At 40.5% G+C, this 18,191-nt stretch overlaps 1 protein-coding gene across 1 annotated transcript in view; it reads right to left on the bottom strand.

Annotated features, from left to right (window-relative positions):
• The window catches only part of PTPRG (protein tyrosine phosphatase receptor type G), a 415,376-nt gene that overhangs the window by 365,857 nt on the left and 31,328 nt on the right, over positions 1–18,191 (bottom strand). The gene's annotated exons all lie outside the window — the stretch shown is intronic.

The following is an 18,191-nucleotide window of genomic DNA, read 5'->3' as shown; positions in this document are numbered from 1 at the left end:
AAATTAATAAGGCAAATTAAGGGTCCTTGTAATGAATCATGTAACTTCTCATTTGGCAGAATTACGCCCTTTTTCTCTTTGTGCAGAAACCACCGTCTAAGTTGTACCATTAGCCACAAGCCTGACTAAAGAGGAAAAAAAAAAAAAAAAAAAATCACCCATTACTGTGATAAAACTTCTACATTATCACTACTTTGATATTCCAAACAAAATTTCTACTCATCAGTTTGACTGAAACCTAAGTCTGTCTTCATGGCTAATGAGGAGCACTGTTGTTACTTACTATTGCAGAACAGTCTTACTACCAACTTTTTTGATTAAAGGGTGCAAGTTCAAAGAATACTTATGAAAGAATCTTTAAAAAACAAACCAACATATCATTCACAACTGAACTAAGACTTTTCACATACCAATCACCATGAAACTCCCTTCGGTATTACATCTTAGAGCAAAATACTGGCTATAGTATGCTAGATACCATTTGGACTAAGTTTGCTTCTAGCAAACATTACCAACTATTTTTTCTTTGGAGTGTTGGTGGCCCTGTAAATACGAAAGTACTTGTTCAAGGGCTTACACAGTCCCTATTGTACATATACCCAAAGGTCAGCAAAACTTAGTCACTTAGGGCAACTGCAGGTACCGGTGCACAGCATGGCTAGCCTGGGCAGGTTGTGCTACGAGCCACTGAATTAAGTGATGGTTCCACTAAGTCTTGTCAACAGATCCATAGATGTTGCCAAAAATGAGGTCTTTGTTGGAAAAAGCGTCTCTATCAGGAAAAAAGCAGTGGCAGAATCTTCCAAAGGTCAATAATGGTCTCTTTAGAACAGGGAATTATTCAAAATAACAGCGACTACTTCAAGCCATAAAAGTCAATATTCGGCCTGCTGACTTCAGCAATACTACACTCATTTTTACGTGAAAAGTCCTCAGCCAACAGAGCCTTTGACAGACAGTTGCTGGAGGGAGCAACTGGGCAGCTATTCCCAGCCAACACCTTAACTGCTGTGGGAGATACATCTGGAGAGACTTGACTGATCAAAAAGACAAGAGAAAACATACTGTACTACTTTGTTTTCCTTTATTTTTCTCCAAGATCTGTTATGCTGGCCCAGATCACCTTCTCCCTGCAAGAGCTAGTACCAGTTTTGCACGTTGAAAATACAGCACTGAGACAATGCAGCCTTCACTTGGTTATTTGAAAACGTGCGCTGCTGACTGTCAAAGCATCCCTTCATTTTTACCTTGGTTCTGCTTTGAAAGCAATCACACGAAGACTGAAAGATAATTAGTGCTCTATATACTGAAATATGACATCAAATGAGTACTAATACTCTGTGTTTCCCCTAAAATAGTTTGGGGAGAACCACAGCTCTGTAAACTAGGGGAGGGAGGGAACCAACAAAAACACTAAACGCATGTCTACAAGGTTAACTGTAATAAATTGAGGAATAACATAATTTAGGACTTTCAGTCCTGTATTACAACCAGAAACAAGTTTATAACTTACCCAGGGACTGCAGACCCCCACGTTTGTGTCACGAATGCTCGCAGATGCTGTGACCTTGGACAGTGGAGATCGCTATCAAAGTCACCCCAAGTTTACAGAGGTATCACTGTTGGTAAACATTCCCAAAGCACGAAGTTACCACGATGGCCCCTTACTTCTAACATACTGAATTTATTCCTTCTGCAGCTAACGCTGTTTCTTCAAACATCAAGAAACTTTCTGACACAGCACCCAGTGCTGGGTTTGAACATGTCAGTGGAACAGCTGAAGTGAAAATGACAAGTGGCTTCGGCATTACTTTGGACCAGGGCTTCTGGGTAGAGGCAGAAGAAGAATTTCTGGCAATGTTTTTCAGTCCCTTCACAGCCCTTTGTTCTGGAGGATCACTGCGTGTTATTAGCCTAATTCAAGAAATTCAGCTTTGTCTCATTTACTCTTAAATGATTTCAAATTCATCTTATAAATGGAGTACAGTCTGCTGTGATTCAGAGCTGCAAGTCTACATCTACGACACTAAGATATGACACGAAGTTCAATCTTAGGCCTGCTCATAGCTTCACTTTTTGTAAATTATTTACCATCTGTTCACAGTCCTGTCTACTTAGACAAAGATGATTCAGCCATCCATGCCAGGAGTTACAAGTGGAGAAGCTGTACCCAGAAGTCAGACTGATTTCCACTTCAAGTATTATTACTTTGTGGGTGCTGCCAGCCGATATAGATGCGAGGCATTTTCCAAACACTTTTCTGAACCTTGATTCAGGGAAGAGTCAGCAATTTGTACATCTGTCAGCTGGGTTCACTGAGCAGCACGGTACACACAGGTCTTCAAGAAGGACTTAAAAAGCAGACAGGATAGGGACCTGCACAGATGAATGCAGGGAGGTCACAAATTAACATATAGGGAGCCACAGAGAAGGTGGCACAAAGATGGATCATGAAGTATCTGACAAGCAAGTTGCAGAGCAGAAGTGACAAGAGACCTTGGAAAGCCTGGCAAGTGAAGCTAAATGGAGAGGGTCACAGTTATGTATAGCTTTCAAGAGTGACAAAAAGTATCCATCAGATGCAATAACTGTAAGAGAAGTTTACAGGGGATTTCTAAGAAAGGAATTTCATGGAGAAGTAGGTTAGAAGAAGTGCTTTGGCTGGACCAACAGGAGTAATGAGTATGACTGAGAGACGGATTTACTTCATATATATTAATCAGAACAGGTTAGCAGAGAAAAGCCTGAACAAGAAAATACCCTGGAGAGATGGAGGAAATTCAGAATACCCTGCCTGGCGTGGTCCTGAGACAAAGGAGATATTGAGGCCTCTGTAACACTCTATTTGCTCCGAGAAGACATTTGGAAGGCGTTTTACAGAGACAAACCAATATGCAAGATCGAAAAGCAGAAGCTTAGCAGAGGACAAAGAGACACTTTTACAAGTCATCTGCACAGGGATACGATAGCCTCAGCTATCATTGATTCAGCTATGAATTGAAGAAATTACCTGAAGATCAAGGTGATGAGCAAAGGGGCCAAGAACAAAGCCTTAAGGAACAACCTCTTCCCTCTCAAAATCACTGGGGAAAGTAGCAACTGAAAATAGCAGCATCTCATAGAAGAGGAGAAGTGTCAAGGACCAAACACTTGGCCATTCAAAACAAGCCTATTATGATTTTTATTACAATACATTTAATCAGTAAAAACAGATGCCTACCCACTGTCAACAGCAACAGAACATACGACTACAGCTGTCCTCTCTGCCCTCAAAAATTCCCCGCACCAAACATAGCATAAACAGCTGACCTCTAAACACTCAAAACACCCTTCTTCCTGGAGGCACTATGCAGCTTAATAATGTGGTGTCTCCCTTCCCTTTGCCTAGTTATAGTATGTTATTACTAATCCCATGGAGAGAGCACAACAGCAGCAGCTCAGAGGCTGATAAAAGGAGATAACACATATCCCCTCAAACACAGCACAATTTTCTCAGGGATGTGAGCCTATTTATTAGGCATCCTTATGCTGCTTGGGAGATGGCTACATCTGCTGTGTATCGTACATCTGACTTCTTTGCTGAAGTGTGTCTATCGATTGTTGCAAGTTGTTACATTTAAATAAACGTGGTTTAGAAGTGTTCCTCCATCTACTAATTATTGAGCAGAGAACAATTCTAAACTAAGGCACATTATCCTGTCCACACAGGATGGCAGCTGTCACCACCACTCCAGGTTTTCTACAGGTGAAGAATCATACTAATGCAAGGAATCATGCCAATCCAGACACACAAAATAGCCTCTTACAGGTTTTGTAAATTCCTACTGCCAAATATAAACACACACACTCCCTCTCTCAAAATACCAACATAAAAGCTTATTGGGAATGCACAAAAAATTGACAAGTTGCAACTGCATAGAAAAATAAGACATCATTAACTGCTGCATATTCTAAATTCCTTGGGGACACTGAAAAAACCCAACAATATATACATAAGAACAAGGAATTCCAGCTTGGTGGAGAGCAACAAGCTCCCTACCAGCAAAAAATTAAGCTCACAACCCCATTTTAACAATCCTGCGAGAAATAAAACACAAAGAGTATTCTTTCCCCATAATAAAAAACAAACAAGCAGAAGTTGAAAGACACAGTAAAAGTACAGATACTTGAAAAAGTTCTTAGCACAACCTGCCACAGGCAAGAAACAAGCGCCCATGTAAACAGAAAAGGCCAGTAAAAACATGTATATAATGACAATACTTCCTGAATAGGGAAAAATAAAGCTGGAGCATCAACCAAAATTATGCCTTGAGTTAGTGGCTCATTGCCACCCAGATCCCATCAACTGAGCAGCAGAAAAGAAAGCTGGCTTGATCCAAGATGCTGTTCTCATTTATGAAATGCTGATATTGGTACCAAAGCTCATAAAAATGAGTTATGGATGATGAGATCCAGTTTTGCTTATGTGGTACCCAAGCTGTGCCAGGTTCATTCTAATACACAGATGAAGATATTTACTGTCTCCATCAGCACACAATCCAGAAACTGCATGTCTTATGTGAGCAGAAAACACAGGAAACTACATGGTTTCTCACTCACATGCCATCTGAGATGCCCTCAGGTAACTCACCGGGGCTCTAGAGGCTGCTTCAGAAGGACCTGGGTATCCCATCCTTCCTTTGTCAATTTGCTGACCCCGAAAGCATTGTCTCAAACACCCTACAGCATTTCGAAAGGTCCTAGATGCGTATGTATGCTTATGCAGCAGAATTGCGCCCAGACTACTCATTAAATGGTGTATACATGGTTTAAGCCTAGCTTTCCAGAGCAGATTAAAATAAGTTTAAGAGTAGTCCCTCTCCTTTTTCTTTCCAGCTAAAAGAAGTTAAGAGACAAATCTCCCCTCTGGTAACGGGACCTAAGAAAGCCCAGGTGATGAGAAGGTTTCCGAGGTCACAACACAGACTCCCAGCTGAGACAGCACCCTCCACATCCCTTTGAACGCTGAAGCCAGTGTTAACTACAGCATCTCAACTGAACTGGCTCGGTCAGTGTTCAGCAAGGATGTGCGTGTGGTGGGGGTTATTTCCTACTTTCAGTGTATGGATCTGTTTCTGGGTAGGCACTTAATATTGTTTGGTTTTCTTTTTTTTTTTTTTTTTTTTTTTTAAGCTAGTATCACCTTTAGAAGATGAGAAATAACACCAGAAGAGTAGGCAGGAATATTTACCCTTGCATTAGAGCAATGCCTCGGAGCGCACTGGCAAGCTCCGAGCCCCGCTGTGCAAGGTGCAGGAGGAACAACAAGAGACACCACTTCCCTTTCCAGGAACTCGCTGGTTCCTGGCCAAGACAGGTCATAACCCACCAGGCAGACAGGACAAGCTGGAGACTAAACATGCAGAAAGGGTAAGAGGTATTGGGAGGAGGCGGAAACAATAAGGTGAATAGCATCTAACAAAAGAATTAAATAAATACCAAGAAGAAAAACTCATAGTAGTGAGTGCTTAAATCTATTTCTAATCTTATTCAAAGGATGACAAATATTCTCAAGGGAAACAACAGTTCCTGACACCACACCCACACATCATTATGCTAAAGCTTTAGCATTTTCTGGCTGCTCGAAGTCATTCCAGTTTTAAAGAAACACAACCTGGAAAATTCAAAACACAAGTTGGAAGATTCAGGCCCTGTTTCTGCTCCTGCAGCCCCAGCCAGTTCTCATGTTTCATAGTTATTTCACTCTCATTTCAAATGCCTTTTTCTGCTGCTGTACAAGACACACATACTACTCTAAAAGGACAGACTACAGAGTACCTACATTGTAAATAGATATTAGACTCCTGCATTTTGTAGTACTGTTCTAAACTATAATATTGATGTTAACAATAAAATTTTTTGTGGCTAAGGAACTGTCTAATGTCAGTGGCACCCTTCAGTAGCAAACCAGACAGGTTTCAGAAGCTCAGCCCATAATCCTCCAAGCTTTACTTTGTTCGCAATAACCAGGCAGCAACTGCTTGTACTACAAATTGACCCACCAGCCCAGCCTATTTCACAGCCCACAGGACACCAGAACTTCTCAGTATCGTGTCTCACATCAGTCTGCCAAAGCACAGCACTTTCAAAAGCAGTGACTAAAGACAGCAAGATCCAAGTCTATCCACAACATCTAAACTTCCCATGTATCAAATCCCCCTTTCCATACAAAAATCGAGCCCCGCCACCCTTAACCAGTGCTTCCCTTGAAGACTCAACGAAAGCATTGTGCCCTCTTTGCATGGAGATAGGAGAGGGAAAAGAGAAAGAAGGTAGGCCAGAGAGCGCTCACGGGGGGCATGTTCCTTGACCTGCCAAGGACACCCACTGCTTCCCAGTATGAGGCCAATGAGTCCTACAACAGAGCCGGGCTCCCCCAGTTCACCTCCACCAGCCGCTCCACCGAATACAGCACTCTGGTCTACAGAACCGAGTTATACGGCATTTGCTATTGTATTTCATGTAGGTGCGTGCATTTACAATAAAAAGTATGCAAGAGGACAGCCTGGGGAGAACCCAGAGTTGATATACTGGAAGTCATTGCTCAAAAGAAATTCAAAACTGTGAACATAATCAGAGGTGTCCAGCACTGCTTTCAGCATTGTGCCATATGCACAGATGAAGCAGACCGTAAGTGCTTGTCTCCGATTCCATCTATTCTCTACGATTTGAAAGACAGAAGTAAATTTCCAGCCTAAAGAAACAAAAATACTCTTGCATCCTAAAGAGGATGGAGTTAATGCAGCAAAACAGCATGAATTAACTTGAATTTTATACCCTGTAACTTGCATGTAAATAAAGCTAACTTTATTATGGCCCTTGTGTTAGCATACAGTCTCTGAATACCTCATCATGGATGGAAACGGAAACAACTTAAAAATCCCATGCACATGATAATAAGGCTTTGCAACATACTCAAAGAATACATATTCACAGATTTAGACTCCTTGTTGAAAAAACGGATATAAAACTGGAACAACTTAGAATTAAGCACTAAGTTTTAAGGAGGAAAGAAAATCATCATTCTTGCTTGGGGTTTTTGTGTGATTCTGGGTTGAGCTGGGGTGGGTTTTTTTTTTAAGGTAGAATTAAAGAATCAGAATTCATATTAATACAGCTATTTACTAATCTAAATTACTCTACTATCCCTTTCCCGCAAAATCATGCTGAGATAGTCCATTGAGATCCAAAAGCAGAATTACAGTAACAACAGTAATTACAGCAGTAATTGCGCTTTGGACGGGACAGAATTTCCTTGCATTCCCTCTATTGCTAGGCAGAGTTCCTTCTCAGATGGGTCAGCTTGCTCCAGTGCGTCACAAAATAAAGCTTCCCGTTTTACTTCACATTAAAAATAGGAGTAAAACCTGCAGAAAAAAAATATTCAAAACTAGATCCTGGAGTGTTTCCCACTCTTGCCACATGTCTTTTTGCAGCAATTAACTATAATCAAACAGTATTCCTTTAAAAGCAAAATCTTTTTTTTTTTTTCCTTTCCATTCACACAGGCAGAGTCCAAGATAAATATATATCTACTCTAAATGCAAGATACTGGGGGGAAAATTTTTGTTTTTCTTTTTCCCCCTACATTCTTACTTCTTATGCACACACTGCTTATTATGTCAACTTAAAAATCTGTGCATAAGCCATCAGCAACGTGGGGAGCAGAAAGAGATTTCTAGCTCCACACTGAACAACTACTTATAAAGCTAAATGGGAAGGTCAGATTTTTCAAACACACTCCACCTCACTTGAAAATAATCATTTTTACTTTGAGAAAGCTACCCAAAGTTGTAATCAGACTCCCTGCTGGGCTAACATATTCCATGTGGAAGCCGGTACTACCAAAGTTCACGCTTAGTGGTAGGTGGGCTACCTACGTTAGAGCTACGCTGTAAATGCCTGGAAATACTGCAATCCACTTTTCAAGTGCAGCATAACCACAGCCTCTTTAAGTAACTGCAGGATTCTCAGCACATTCGCAGAACAGCCCCTGAATATTTCAGAAAGCATCTGTATTAACATTGCAACGCTTTTGTATTTTTGGAACGAACGCAGTTTTTGATTCCATCTTAAGTTTCAACTCAAGAACTGAAAGAAAATGACGTGGTTTTTTTTTTTTTTTGAAAGTGAGAAATGTGTTGCTGCTGGCACTTATCTGGAATCTCTGCTCGATGCTGGCTTTAGCCAACGCCAACCGAGATTCCAGATGGGCTGCTGAGTGTTTTTGGTTTTTAAAAAACATGGCAGCCAATGCACCCATCTGGCTGCATATAGAAGTGATGCAGGAAAAGAGACCAAGCTCTACCACTGTAATTGTGGTTGATAAATCAGGCGCTAAAATTGTGCACAGCAGGGAAGAAATATAAATGTATATACAGAGAGAAGAGCAAGCACAATTTATCTGCATCATTAGAGTAAGTGTTACCATTGAGTGACTGCCACCATGTTCCTCTCACACAAAAAGAAACTTTAGACTGCTGAATCACCGTTCTTATGTGAATGAGTTTTTAAAACATTTTTAATTGTATTTTAATGTAGTTTACAGCAAAGATTAGAAGCTTAGATGTGTAAAGTTCCTACACAAAGAGCAAAGCAGCAGACAGTACCGGTTCATGAATTTGCCCTCCAGGGGAAATCAGGGGTCAAATTATCTTTGCATTATTTTCAGCAGTGCTAAGTTACTATAAGATTATTTTTTTTTCAGCCAGCTTACATTTACTTGCAGCAATAAGCAATTCCAAAAAGAGCACAACAGTAGAAAGCCCAGCAGGTCTAGCCATGATTATAAACTCAATGGCACAACAGATGAAACCAAAGACCTCAAACTATATAGCTTTGTATCCACAGCAGTAATTCTCCATGTGGCCAGATACTTCACATGTGGCCACCACAAAAAAGCACTGAGTATATTTTGTCATTAATCCAGCCTCCATGTACCCTCTATTGCCGTGTATTGGAAAACTCTTTTTAGGTTCCCTGAAAGTAAGGAAGGTGAGGTCTCAAGGAGACAGCAGATCACCATCCACTCACAGTATGTTTAACAAGATGCTCACTAAAAAGGTCTCTTCCTCAAGATGACCCTGTCCTGACTGAACCCAGATTTTTTGGGGGGTTTTTTTGGGCGGTTTCATCAGGAAGGGCAGAGCAAGAACCACAAAAAAAACTCAAACAAGCCCCCCAAAACCCAGGCCAGTAAATGTCACTGCTCTTTGACCTTCAGTTTTGACAGTACTTCATAGCCTGAGGGAGCTGCAGTTAAGCCTGTCATTCAGTTTAACACTCCATTCTCAGCTGCAAACCAGCAGACCTGTTATTTTTCAAAGCACCATGTTAAAAAAAACAAACAACTAAAGTTTTGTTATTTTTATTTGTATAAAATCAAGAGGCACAAGTCTAATTCTCTTCTTACTTAATGCTGATTTAGTTACTTCAACTTCAGTAGAGTAACTTCTAATTTACAGTGGCATAAGGAAGAGGCAAGTGAGAATGACAAAACTCTCTGGAGGAACGCTGATTAAGTGTACTCCTGGAGAGGTCTCTAGGGGTCCAAGTTCACCGTCAAGGCGTATGACCACCAGAGTGTCACACTCCTTCAGCTGCTGTGCAGGGTGATTGTCGAGTGACAGTTGAAATTACATGGAGTTTGCTTGCTCTTCTCCTTTCCTTGTGCAGTTCATTGCAACATTGATAGGAGGAAAAAAAAAAAAAAGTCATAGCAACCAAGACACAGAAGGAAAAAGCCCAAGCATATTGAAATCAGTGGGAGTTCTGCCATCCAGTTTGCTGGAGCCAGGATTTCATGCATTGTCTCATTCTATTAATATTAAAGAAATAATGAGGACAGATGTACCCAAAAGGACATCCCACTCAAACTCTTAGAAGATCACAGGCATCTTCTAAACAGCCAGCCAGATGTTCCCAGAATCCCATGTCCTTTGCATCCTAAAGAACAGAACCATTTTATGCAGCACCCACTGAAGCATTAACATAGAAAGGTTCTGGCTATACTTTTACCAAGAATCATACGCGTTTGTCTCACTAAAATGGCAGCTTGCTTTGAGGCTGCATGTGCAGCAGTATCCAAGGGAGATTCATACTTATCAGTAGAGACTATTCTCTTTTCTTTACAGCGTTTTAACAAAGCACCAAGAAACAAATGAAATTCTGGATTCGTGGAAGGCAATAACAAAAACTCCTTTTTATATTACTTTTCCAATCTAATAAACACTTTACAACTAATATATTACTTTCACAGAACCATTAAAATTAGAAGCTAGACAACTACTTGAGTGATAAGTAACAGTATGATAAATCCTAGGGTCTTCTGTTTGCCATTTCGTCTCTACCTGAAGGAGTACACCGATTGCCAGCCTCAGCCCAGAGGCACTGGGGAAACATGGCACATCGTATTTGTTGAACGCAGAGCTTTTTCTTTACTTTTTTTTTTTAAAGGGTATCACTTGTTAACTAGGATTCAAGATTACTAAACAGAGAGTGTTGCTCTATAAAGAGAGACAATGAAATGTTGAGTCTACTGTCATTCTGACAACTGAAAACATCCTGCTGAGTTCGGACTGTCAGACCCAGAACTGTACCAGCAGCAGCATTTGAGCCACATTAGCAGCCTTCTCAGTGCTCCTCCAGACAGAGAGATGACATTGGAACCCACTGTAATCAGCCAGTTAATTTTTTTCCTATGTTAATAATATTTTAATATACTTTATCTTCAGCTAGGTCAGGGCACTAACAATCTCTTGTAGGTAGATATTCTTTCCAGGAATTTCAGCATATCTTTGTAAAACACACTTCAGTATCAATATTTGATTCCATTTTCATCTTGGATAATCTGGCATCTGTGTGCCTTCTCCACTTTGAGGTCCCAAATGGATACATAGAGATATGGGATTCTTTCTTTTTAATTGATTTTTAAGTTTCAATAAGCCTTAGCTGCTCCTTTGTAAAGCCACCAGACAATGAAAAGCAGTTCAAAGGTGAACTAGTAACTTTAAATGAAGCCGGTCCAGAAATAATGGACTTCTGCCCCAAATCATTCCTCTCTATACCCTCTGAGGGTATAGTACTGTATATATAACATAACTAAGGGTTTCTGCTCCACAGAGGTCACCCAAGAAATCTCTGCTGGTACTAGAAGCTCACTGCAGCGGCTGCAAACAGCTTAGCTGGTTCTACATAAAATAAAGCCAATAAAAAAAGCGTGATGAGGTACAATAATCATCCTTGTCACCCTGCTCACCTCCCTGCCGTGTATGGCAGGAGGAGGTCAGGGACCTCATGAATGTCACAAAGAAACACTTTGCTCACTATTTTCTGTAATCGCTTCATATCGCTCAGGACACTCACAGGGGTGATACTGGTAGGATCCCATATTACGTGAAAAAAGAAGTGCAATTATCATGGAAAACAAATCTTAAAAGTCTAAGAACTAAAAAAGGCACAAAATAGTTGAGGCAAATAGACCTATGCAGGCTTAGATATTATGAACACATAGGGCAGAGTCTGGGTCAATTTTGAGAATTTGGATTTGGAAGTTCTGGGCTCTCCTTGGAAGAAGAGCCCAGTTCTCATCTGATCTGAATGGACTCGCATTTACACAGACGTGTATGAAGTGCATGAAGCCTTGTTTTTAATTATATCAATAACGTTTATTTTTAGGGCTCAGATACAGAAACACTGATTTCATTGTCGTTACACAGCACTGCCAGTAAAACCCAAAGTTAAATACTATATCAGAAAAGAAAAAAAAAATATTTTTCCATAATATCCTGCAGACTTTAGGCAAATTTACGTACATGGAGGATGATCAAATTTATTAGCAGTTGGTGGATTATGTGGGCTTTCATGAAACATCTCTGAATTATGGTGCAAAAAAAAAAAAACGGTAAGTCAGCTCCTCAAATACCCATTTCTTAACTGTTGTCTAGCAGAAACCTGAATTATTGTCAGCAGCAAGCTGAGGAACAGCTGGGCCCTTGAGTTGTTCTTAGTTACTCTTCCTTGGTACATCTCCAGTATTCACATTCCCAGTAGCTAAACTTTTTTGCTTTAACATCCAGAGGGTGTTCCACGCAGACTCCTCCATACCAGCACTATCACAACCACCCACTCCCATTGCCTTTGTCCCAGTATCTGTGTCTGGCATTATACAGATACTGTTTGAGTGGGGAAAGAAAAATTCAAATGGGATGGGATTTTGCTCTCTTCCCAGAGCTGCGAAAATAATGCAACTGTTTGAATTCACTACAGGGTTCTCATTGGGGAATAACAACACTCAACATAAAAGATATTAAATAATTAGTAGCCAAAAGAAATTGTTCTAAACACTGCGCGTGGCTTGTTTTACCCCACCGGTGCAGGCGGCTAACTCTGGTAAAGCAGTTCCTCTGTCAGCTGGGACGGTAAGGGTGCATCCCTCTCTGCCAGCCAGCGACTGAATAACAAGCCTCCTGAAAAACAAGGGCTTTGTACTCAAGGTGCTCCACAACAGCACTCTCAATTCTGCCGCACTGATTGAGAGAGGCTCCTCTGCCTGGCCTTTCACTGCCAGACAATCCCAACACCATCCCCAAAAGGCATCTGTGGAAAACACGCAGCCTCCCTTGGGGCGAGCTGAGAAAGGTCCTTACACAAGGGCAGCGAGCGCAGAACTGACAAACTGCACAATGAGAGGAACTGAATGAACAGCATGAGCTCGATTTAACAATGCTTTTACAAATCGAAGGCTGAGGAGCCAGAGGCAAAAAAGGCACATATTAGACGACTGGGTCAACGCTAGCCTGATAGCGGGCAATTTCACTGTAAGGAGAAAAAGAAATAAGGAGCACTGTTTTGGAGGTAAGATTTAGTAACATCTAGCTCCTGCACTGAAAAAGAACAAAATCTATCCGAAATGTGTAACCACGTAAAATTTGTCCACCAGACATATAGAAAAGAAGAGACTTAACACACATCAAGTCCTTTGTGTGATTTATCTTCAGCCGAGGCTACTGAAGTCATGTATCAAACCATTCATTCACAATTACCAGGACGCTCCCATATGAAGGGGACTTACTGACACATTAAATACAAGCCAGATAAGAACCATCAGTTTTGCAGCACAGCTTTTGCTCACAGAAAAGTTTATTCATGCACACACACACACAAACCTGAACAATTAGAGCTACCGACATCACTTATAAATTCTGCTATTCATCATCCCAAATGTTACATTTGGGAGCTGGGGGAGGAAGGAGCCTACAACCAGTCAGATTTAATCATAACATCTGCTAAGAACTCCCAACCTTCCATTTCATTCCAACGAGAAGTAACCTTTAAGAAGAACACACAAAAAAAAGCTACACTCTGTTCAACAAAACCCACTTGAAATATTTAATGTCAAGGCACTGATAAATTTAAGAGAAAAGGTTGAGATGTTTCAGTATCTGCATAAGGCTGTTGGAGCAAGTTGCAGATTTACGGTGTCTGGCCAGAGCTGGGGGATATAGCATTAAGGATAAAGAGGCTCAATCCAACGTGCTGCTTCAATCCAAGCAAGCTTTGATTTATATTAATTCCTTCCGATTTTAAAGATTCTGTGCCCATCTAATACCTGGCAGTACATTAACTGGCCAACTCACCGGGGAGACACTACAAGCCAGGAGGATGTCATGGTGGGGGCAGTTATCCTCAACCTACATAAAGCTTGGGAAAACTGTCAGTAATCCAGCGCAGATACAGGTCAGGAACTACCAAGTAAATCAATGACCAGGCAGAAAGAAATGAGTACAACAGAAGCACAGAACAATGATTACCCAGGCGGCTACGGCCCCTGCCAGCACGAGTCTTGCACTGACGTTTATCACAGACTTTCCCCCGACCCCGTAACTAAGGAGAGAAAGAAGAAGAGAGAAAGAAGAAGAGAGAAAGAAAAAACACACCACAGTTCTGCACCTTGGATTGCTCATGGAGAAAAGGGGAGGAAATGGGTTTAAAATTACAGAGGAAGGAAAGGTCTGCAGACCAAGAAGAACACTTTTTTTCCCCTTCCAAAAAACACACAAGGCTGAAAGTATACAGTTCAAAAGTTTTATAACAGCTTGAACTCCACAAGCTTCCTTGCACCCCACTGGAAAGGGACGTTCCTTTAACCATAGCCTTTAGCAACAAAGCTCCTCCATAAACTAGTCAAATTTCCACTAGAAATATATCAGGATACACTGCAAATATGGATTAACAAGAAAATCCCATACAATAATTTAGATGGCAGCACATAGTCTCATCTTCAGTTAGTTCAAACCAGGTGAGGTCTCCTGCGGCCACCATTAGGTTCAAGGTCAAACACCTCCAACCCAGGCACATGCAACTGTAATGCCACCAGCATTTAGAGGCCAATGGAGAACACCTAACGAAACTAATCCAGATTCATTCCCAAAAGATTTCACTTTTTTCATCCCCCGCCATCACCACATTACATTTCCAGTTTAATTTTGTTTCAACAATGTGCTTCACAGACTAAAATATTACACTTAACATTTGACACTAATGTGTTCGAACAAAGTTGACGCATTAAAAGGATTACACATTTACAGATTACTGAGCCGGTTCTTCCTGGATGTCTGCCGAAAAAAATCCTGCAAATATTCTGGCTCTAGGGTCTCCCGGTTACACCCAGCATTCGTCTTGATAGGTTAGTGTAATCGGTTTGCATGCCACAGAATGATCTGAAGCAAGCAATTGGGCTGCGTTTACTAGCGCCAAGCAGAGTTACAGAACCTGAATAAATTAAAGAGGAGGTTAAACATCAGCTAATTCTACTCGCAACACATTGCTGTTTATTCTGGTGCTTTGTCAATTTAGTAATCCAGCAAAACCATATACGTGACTTATCTTGTATGTGCAAGCAAGAGATTATTAGGAGGGAAAGGAATTTTAGTTCTCTGCAATGACAAGCCTTGAACATTCAGAAAGAAGAGAAAAAGGAAGAAAGGAGAAAGTTACCAGATAAATTGGGGTTGCAAAACCAAAATAAAGGTTTCACGTTTGCTTATTTTTAAGCAGTAGGAATTCACATGTTCCAAAGCCAATTTACTTCTGCAGATTTAAGTACTGAAAATGCAACGAGAGAAGAGTCATGCACGTATGCCTCGCGAGCTGCCGACTCACGGGTCTCTTAGACATAGGGACAAATCTGAACTAGGTTAATATATATTAACAACTTATACTTGCCATTTCAAACTTGTAGTGTTAATTTGAACTTCTACTTGCTCAGGGGGAAAACATGAATTTTGAAATAAGTCTTTAATCACATCAGGATACAACCATATGTTCCACCAAGAAATAAGTGTTTCTTTCAAACTTAGTATGGGGCAGAGAGGAAGTATTGTTTTGTGTTAGTAACTCATCTGAGAAAGAATTATGAAATAGTTAAAGTCATACACACCCTTCCTGCCTCTCTGGGAAAGGAAGAGTGCATTTATTTATATATTCCATTCAGAAAGCTATATTTGAAAGCTATTTTAAGGCTGCAGATTGAAGTGTCCAAGTGGCAACATTAAAGCAATTTGGACAAAAGGCACTTTTTTGCCTGCTATATTTGCATGATACTATAGTCTTTAGATGAATTATCAAGTGATATATTTTCAAAAGATTCATGCCACGATCAATGCACAAGTGGAATGGGAGCACTGAAGAACACACCACCACACCCTCAACTGCCTACAGGTTTCATACCTGCAGAAACAATCCTCCACCAGAGCACTCCAACGCTGTTTCAAGTTGTGATCCATTTTAGAAAGCTCATTCCTGACAGACCTCATGTTTCTGCTTTTTTTCCAATTAGTTTTATGACCTTATCTGTTGTTTTTTTACATACTTACATATTGCTTGAAAAGAAGAAATTTCTAAAGGTTCTATCAGTAGGCGTGAAGGAAGAACTTAAATCCTCACTGTTTGATGAAAATGTCATCAACGGGAAAGCAATTCCTTTATACGCTCTCTTCAAACACTGAATATTTCCTTCAGTGTCATATCGAGGGATCTTTGCAGATCCAACGATGCTGAGTAACAAGTGATTTTCTTTTAGTTCCAAAACAAACAACAAGCTCCTATTTGACAACTTATGAGCCCTTGGTGTTACCTTCAGTCCACAAAACACCCTAAATTCTGCTTTCCTTCCCTGATTCGTTCCACCACTAGCCTTTTACTGCATCCTTCAATTTTCAGCACCAACCAAATTAAAAGAAGTGTTCAGAACTCAAACTGCTAATCACCTGCTTGTAACTATTGATCAGCAGCTTTTATGACCTACTACAGCTGAATGAGAAACAACCACAGAAATTTAACAGCACGCTACATTTAGACTTTTGGAAGCAGACATCCTCCCACGCCTTTCCAGTAGTTACTTCCCCCACTGTTTCAGCACAGCAGCTTGAACAGCTGTGCAACGCACCAGATAGATAGATAGAAACAGATCCATCTGGAAAAGGATGCATTTCTAGGGGTTTTGGTGTTTCCTCCCAAAATCTGATCACTGCCCTGACATGGATGATACTTGTGCCAACACAGCACGGAAGACTCCACACAGAGCTAAGAGTGAATAGCCAGCGCCAGGCAGAGCGGCAAAGCCTCCGGCAAAAACGCAGAGCGCTACAGTCTGAGAGACATTAGAGAAAGACCATGCATCCATCCATCCACTCCTCTCCTTCAAGACACAAACCAATAAATTTGCAGTAATAAAAATTTGCAGAGTCTGTATTGATCAAATACAGGGTAATCAACTTCAAGACTCCTGGACAGTCAACATCTGTGGGGTTTTGTTTGGTTGCTTTTAATGGTTTTCTTGTTTCCTAATAGTCCTAAGAAGGCATAAGCCACATTGTGGCAAAACAGCCACATTATTTTCCTTTCATAGATTGCTGTTACATGCCACTGGTTCAAGAACAGAAAGCTTTCAAGCCTTCAGTGTTCACCCACTACCTTCAGAATGACAACAGTTAAAAAAAAAAAAAAAAAAAAAACCACAAAAACCAGCCTCCACAAAAGCAACTGTGGGTAGGAAAGGGAGGACAAAAAACCCTTGCTTGAATACTTTCCCATGAAGTAGAAAAGAATCCTTCCTATCATTTCCTTTCCCCTACAATTCAGTTTTGTTTTGGTTTTTTTTAAATAAAAAAAAAAAGAGAACACCCTAAGCAGCTTACATATTCATGAAAAAAAGGATGCAAAAAAGTCTGCCTTTCTTAAAACATACACTCTATTTTTCTACAGTCTCAAAAAGCAGACAATGTATTCTTACTTAAATTCTCAGCAATGTTATTCTGCACTAAACCCCTATTTGTCAAATTGGTACCCAAAAGAAGATATAATGCCCTAGGAGGGTCCATTTAGAATGCAACTATTTACAGAGCCCCAACTGCAGCAGTCGCTTTGTACCTGGGCTATCGTGTATTTGAAAGCAGTTTATCAATGAGGAACAGACTACGTGCATTTCTTTCCCTGAGCTCATTACCGTCCCAAAACCTGCAAAGGAATGCTTGTCGGATACAGATGACAAAACATGAAAATCACAATAAAATCCAACCATCTAATTAAAATAAATAAATAAATTAAAAAAAATCATTTCATGTATCTCATCACTCTCTCCTCCAATAACGACAAAAAAAATGTTGGTTATACAGCAGGTAGGGAGCCACCATATCATATCAAATATAAAACTAAGAAGTGACCAGCCAACAACAGGCAGACAGTGATTTCACATACCATTAAATAATTAAAGCTAAGTGTCCAAAGATTCTCGTAACCACACAGTTTGACGGGTTTCAGGAAGCACAACTCAGTGTTTCACCGCATATTCAAAAAAGAGCTCATGTGTGTTTTACAAGGTCTCTGCACTCCTGTGAACCTTGTCCATTATAAATACAGGCTTTAGATATATTCTCACTTTGAGATAACTTACACAGTTGACTATTTGCAGGGCAAACGAATGCAATCAAACACTAAAGCTTCAAGGAGATTAGAGAGCTGCCAAGGTCTGAACTATATCAACAGCTTGAAGTCCGCTCATTCAATAAAGCTTTGACAGTATTACACTGGCAAAACAAACAAACCCATGGTATCCGCACTGGACATAGCTTCCTGTTGCACTAACTCTTTCT

This window comes from Larus michahellis, chromosome 10 (assembly GCF_964199755.1).
Source record: "Larus michahellis chromosome 10, bLarMic1.1, whole genome shotgun sequence".
NCBI lineage: Eukaryota > Metazoa > Chordata > Aves > Charadriiformes > Laridae > Larus > Larus michahellis.
Note: the sequence above shows the minus strand (reverse complement) of the source record. Positions and strands in the feature narration are given on the sequence as shown.